The 5,587-nt window shown below is 46.2% G+C and overlaps 1 long non-coding RNA gene across 1 annotated transcript; it reads left to right on the top strand.

Moving 5' to 3' along the window:
- The first annotated feature begins 2,643 nt into the window (after positions 1-2,643).
- On the top strand, positions 2,644-5,327 carry LOC150017886 (uncharacterized). The gene is made up of 3 exons (XR_016509175.1): positions 2,644-2,717; positions 3,768-4,095; positions 4,855-5,327. It is a non-coding gene; the product is annotated as an uncharacterized LOC150017886 (long non-coding RNA).
- Positions 5,328-5,587: the final 260 nt, after the last annotated feature.

Here is a 5,587-nt window from a genome sequence, read left to right as displayed (position 1 = left end):
AAACTCTGCAGGCAAGAAGGGACCAGCAAGAAGTATTCAAAGTGATAAAAAACAAGGACCTACAGCCAAGATTACTTTATCCAGCAAAGCTATCATTCAGAAGGGAAGGGCAGATAAAGTGCTCCCCAGACAAGGTAAAGCTAAAGGAGTTCATCATCACCAAGCCATTATTACATGAAATGTTAAAGCAGCGGTTCTCAACCTGTGGGTCGCGACCTCTTTGGGGGTCGAACAACCCTTTCACAGGGGTCACCTAAGACCATCGGAAAACACATATATAATTACATATTGTTTATATGATTAATCACTATGCTTTAGTTATGGTTGGGGGTCACCACAACATGAGGAACTGTATTAAAGGGTCGCGGCATTAGGAAGGTTGAGAACCACTGTGTTAAAGGGACTTATTTAAGACAAAGAAGAAAGTCAAAACTATGAACATTAAAAAGGCAATAAACGCACAACTATCAACAACTGAATCTAAAAAACAAACTAAGCAAACAACCAGAACAGGAACAGAATCATAGATAATGGAGATCATATGAAGGGTTATCAGCGGGGAGGGGGAAGGGGGAGAATGGGGGCAAAGGTACAGGGATTAGGAAGTATAACTGGTAGGTACAAAATAGACAGGGGGATGTTAAGAATAGTATTGGAAATGGGGAAGCCAAAGAGCTTATATGCACAACCCATGGGCATGAACTGGAGGGAAGGGGGTATAGGGTGGAGGGGAGCAAAGGGGGAAAAATTGGGACAACTGTAATAGCATAATTAATAAAATATATATTTTTTAAAGTTTAAAAATAAAAATAAATTTAAAAAAACAAACTAAAAATGACTCCCTGGTTTTGAGATTGAATGCCCTTTACTCAGATGGGGGGCATGTGAGAGAGGCAGGAGAAGAAAAGAAGACCAAGGCTTCGCTCTTGGACTCACTGGGCTTGAGATACTGATGAGAGGGCCAAGTGGGTATGTCAAGAAGGTGGGGCCGGGCGCTGTTCCGGACATCATGCATGTGCTCCGAGACCTGGGGGAAGGTACAGAAACCATGCCACTCAGCCTCCGAATGCGAGTTCTGTGCCTGAGGTGAGGCAGGACCTAGGAGGCAAAGGGGGCGCATGGAGTGTGTGTGTAGGGGGGGCAGTCTGTGGTGTACAGGCATTTTGCTTAGCTCTTGGTCACCTGAGTCTCTCAACAACCAAACCCAGTAGGACTTATTCTTCCCAGTTCACAGAGGAGGCAGCAGACTCAGAGAGGTGCTAAGATTAGCTCAAAAACACAAGTAGGAAGTGGGAACGTGAGGGCCATCTGACCCGAACACCAGTGAGAGATTTTCCCACTTGATGGTACTGAGCATCCACGGCAGAGGTGGCTCTATTAGCTTCCAGAGGCTGTCAGCATAACTCACCACACACTGGGTGGCTTAAAACAACAGAAATTTCTTCTCTTACAGTTCTGGAGACAGAAATCCAAAATCAGAGTGTTGGCAGGCCATATTCCGTCCCCCAGCTCCGGAGGAGAGTCTTTTCTTGCTCTTCTAGCTTCCGGTGGCTCCTGACAGTCTGGCAATCTTTGCTGTCCCTTGGCTCATAGCCAATATCACTCCAACCTCTGCCTCTGTGTTCACATCATCTTCTGTGAGGGCATCTCCCTATGTCTGTCTCTTACCTCCTTCTGCCTTACTCTTATAAGGACACTGGTCACTGGATTTAGGGCCGACTCGCATAATTCAGGACGTGTTCCCCACTTTAACTACATCTGCCAAGGTCCTTTTTTTCTAAGTAAAGTAACATTCACAGGTCCTAGAGATCAGGATGTGGATATATCTTTTCAGGGACTACCATTCAACCCACCACACTGGGCTAGAGAGGGCCACAGCTGTTATCCTTGGAAAACTAGTAAAATATTTTTTAAATTTTATTTAACTTTTAAAGAGAGGGGAAGGAAGAGAGAGCGCAAGGAACATCGATTTGTTGTTCCACTTATTTATGCATTCATTGGTTGATTCTTGTGTGTGCCCTGACTGGGGATCAAACTCACAACCTTGGTGTATCCAGACGACACTAATCAGCTGAGCTACCTGGCCAGGGTGTTAAATGCTTCTTGAACTTGAAAAGCAGGCTGACTTTCAGAGTTTCTCTTCATCCAGTTTCACAAAGGTGTCTCTCTGCAGACTAGATCAGCAGCCTAAATGCTGCCAACACAAATGTGGCTTGGACTTCTAGACTGCCTATAATTATGGCAAAACTCTCAGATTCTGGGGCCTTATGACATAGGGATAGTCGCACACAAAGTGTAATGCACAGCAAATGTGCCTGGGAGGAGGCCCACTCAGTTTCGAGTGTTGGGGAGGATGCGTGTAGAGTTGTACCAAGATTATTAGCTTCCCCAACGAGAACCCCAGTTCCCCAGGCAGCTCACAGCCTTCCTCTATAGGGACAGACTTAGCTGGGGTTCCTTGGCAAGTTTTTTTTTTTTTTTTTTTTTTGTCACTGGCTCTTGGAGTTTACATGTCATAGCAGGGACAGGAGCCAAAGCAGGGCAGTGGAGAGGGGAGTGGGAAGAGGAGAATGTAAAGGAATGCAAATGTCGTTCTCCCGGTCCCACTAGCATGTGACTCATAGGGAACTGGCTTGGCTGTCACACAGAGAGAACCATTTTTATTTCTGCCACTTGGGATTTGTGCAGTCCTGGAACAGACCTCTGGCAGCAGAAAAGTGAGAAGGCACTGCCAGAAAGCAAACCCCTGGTTTCTGATTCTCTGGTCCCTGCTCTTTCCCTGATGGTTATCTGCCTGGTGAGAACTCCCGAGAACAGCGAAGGGCTTCTTCACTGCCTTTATTAGACCTTATCAGTAAATAACATACCATGGGAGATTATATAACAACTTCTATTTGTAGAACATTTTACAGTTTGCACAGCACTTTCACATATATTATTTCAGCTCTCTGGCAATCGCCCTGAAAATCTGGCTGCCTAGAGAAGTTTCCTGGCACCCTGTACCTGTGGTGTTTCATGACAGGATGTTGATTTAGTGTGGGGATGGTGCCTCATCCCCCAAAGTAAAGACAGAAGGTGGGTTTTCTAGTATTTACACAGCTGTCTGACACTTCCAAAGCTACCCAAAGTTGTATTTTTGAAAATAAATGCTATTCCCAGAGGGTGAGAGCCACGCCCCCTCATTTAGCATTATTACAAACTTACTTACCTTAGGGCATTTAAATAGGTATTGGAGATGCCAAGCAGCAAGGACCCTCTGAATGCTCTATTCAGTCTGTTTCCAATCTTTTAGGAGGAATTTAAACTTCAGTTTCCTGCAAGCTCTGCAGAATCCTTGAGGGCTGCAAACCACTGGATGCAGTTACTGTGTGTAGGAAGCCTCTACACACCATCCACGTGGATTATAGAGGGTTATGCAGACTCAGCAGAGCATCTGGATCCATAGACAGCTTGATTAGAATAGAGTCACGTATAAGCCGGCACCAGGAAAAATGATTCTTGCTAGATGGAAATCTCCCACAGGGAGGCCAGAGTTCAAAGCAATCACTGGTTTCTGCTGCTTTAAAAGCAAGTCACAGGATCACAGGTTGTTCAAGCTGGAAGAGATCTGAGACCACCTCATCCTTCCCCTTGATTTTATGATGAGGAAACTCAGGCACAGAAAAGCGAAACGATGAACCCAAGATCACATAGTCTAAGAACAATGCTGTTACCACTGTTGTGTTATTTGTTCCAGAAAAGACCTAAGCCACACAATTGTTTTGCAGATCAAAGAAACTGGCATTATTTAGGGTCATGCCCAGCTTCCAATGCAAACACGAGACCTTGATTTGCTATCACCAGCAACTTTTGAATGAACTGCCCTGTGAAGCCTATGTCAAAGGCAGTGTCACAGACAGGACCAAAACATCTATATCAGGGGCACAAAACCAGAGCAATGCTGCACCCTTAGCCTCATTATCAGATTAGCAGCATTGGGGGAAAAAAAATGTATTAAATGCTTTTATCCACCCTGCACTTGATGGTTCATCAGATGGGAATGGATGACATCAAACCCCTGGGCAGTTATTTTGGTGAAACAAAGCAAAATTCCAGGTAAGAATGCCCAAAAGCACAACCCGAAACAAAGTGCTTTACTGGCAGGTGAGGCAGGTTTCCACTGGCCACGTATAGTTTGTGTAACCTACCAAGGATAACTCCCCAATCTTGAAAACAGATTCCGGGGAGAGTTGGCATTAAGTGGGGGCATTTCCTTTGCTCACGAATCCATCATGGCTAACTATTCCCTTTCCATTTCTTACTCCCCTCTGCTCGCCCTCAATCTCTCAAGATTCAGTTTAAGCGGTACCTTCTCTGGGAAGACTTCATTGACACTGTGCCTTCTTTTATCCCATTCCAAGATGAGTTAGTGTCCTTTTTCTCTGCCCCCCTGCCCCATGCCACCAGAACCCAAAGCTCCCTCTTTCACTCAGCTTATCACACTCTATGGTAGTTGTGATATAGAAGGCAGCTGGACAGGCATGAGCAGAGTAGGCACTACAGGCCAGGTATGGAAGGTCACCAGGACAGAAAGCTCCAGGTGCCCAGGTGGGACCTCACCCCCAGGGTGACCTTTCCTCCCCTGGCATGTTGCTAGTCATGCGGCAGATCCCCGCTTAGAGGAGGAACTAGGAGGTCAAAAACTAGCCTCCTAGGACTCCCATACAAGCCCTTGCACACCCGCTCCCTTAAGCATTAAGCCCTCAGGACAATGAGGTTCTGATTCACATCAAATGATCTTAAGGACAAAGCCTCAGGTCTGTTCACCACAGAGACAGAGTTTTGATCAAAGTAGAGATAACATCCGGGCCTCAGTTGTGTTTCAGCTCCAGGACCAGAAAAGCAGCAAGGCCAGGTTACCGCCATGATTGACATCAAGACCAGCTTTGATGACTGATGATCCCCTGCCCTGGCGCCAACCAATCAGTGAAGGCCATGACCCTGAGGGGACACACCTGGAAAGCTGATGAATTTTCTATTGAGATCCTCCTGAGACCTCCCCTGAAATCGCCACCTTTGGAAAGCAGATAAAACCCTCAAGACAAAGGGCTCTAGCTCTCTTGAGCAGGCCGTACATTTCTCCACCCCCTCCCTTACCCAGAGCGCTCTCTGGAGCACTGCTCGCCCCTTTCCCCCTGATGCCTTTTCTTTGCCTTTATTTCTCCTAAGCTCCAAGGGCTCTTCTTTTTGCCTCTGTAACTTTTTTCCTGAGCCCACGCAGCCTAAATGGCTTACTTCTTCTGTGGCTCACTTCTCCTACCTCTGTGACTTTGTAAATAAACTTTTGCTTGGCTGAATTCTTTCTTAGTCAAAATTCAAGGACCAATGTCAAATATCCAGTGCCGTTCACTGTTTATAGATTTAGTACTGGCTAGCGTGGCTCAGTTGGACATGTGTTTTCCTGCAAAGCGAAAGGTTGCAGTTTTGATTCTTCGTTAGGGCACCTGCCTGGGTTGTGGGTTTGGTCCTGGTCCGGGCTCAAGAGGTACCAGATCGATAGTTCTCTCACCAATGTTTCACACCCTCTCTTTCTCCCTCCCTTCCTGTC

This window comes from Furipterus horrens, unplaced genomic scaffold (genome assembly GCF_987537825.1).
Source record: "Furipterus horrens unplaced genomic scaffold, mFurHor1.1.pri manual_scaffold_2, whole genome shotgun sequence".
Lineage (NCBI taxonomy): Eukaryota > Metazoa > Chordata > Mammalia > Chiroptera > Furipteridae > Furipterus > Furipterus horrens.
This window is presented reverse-complemented; position numbering and strand designations above follow the sequence as displayed.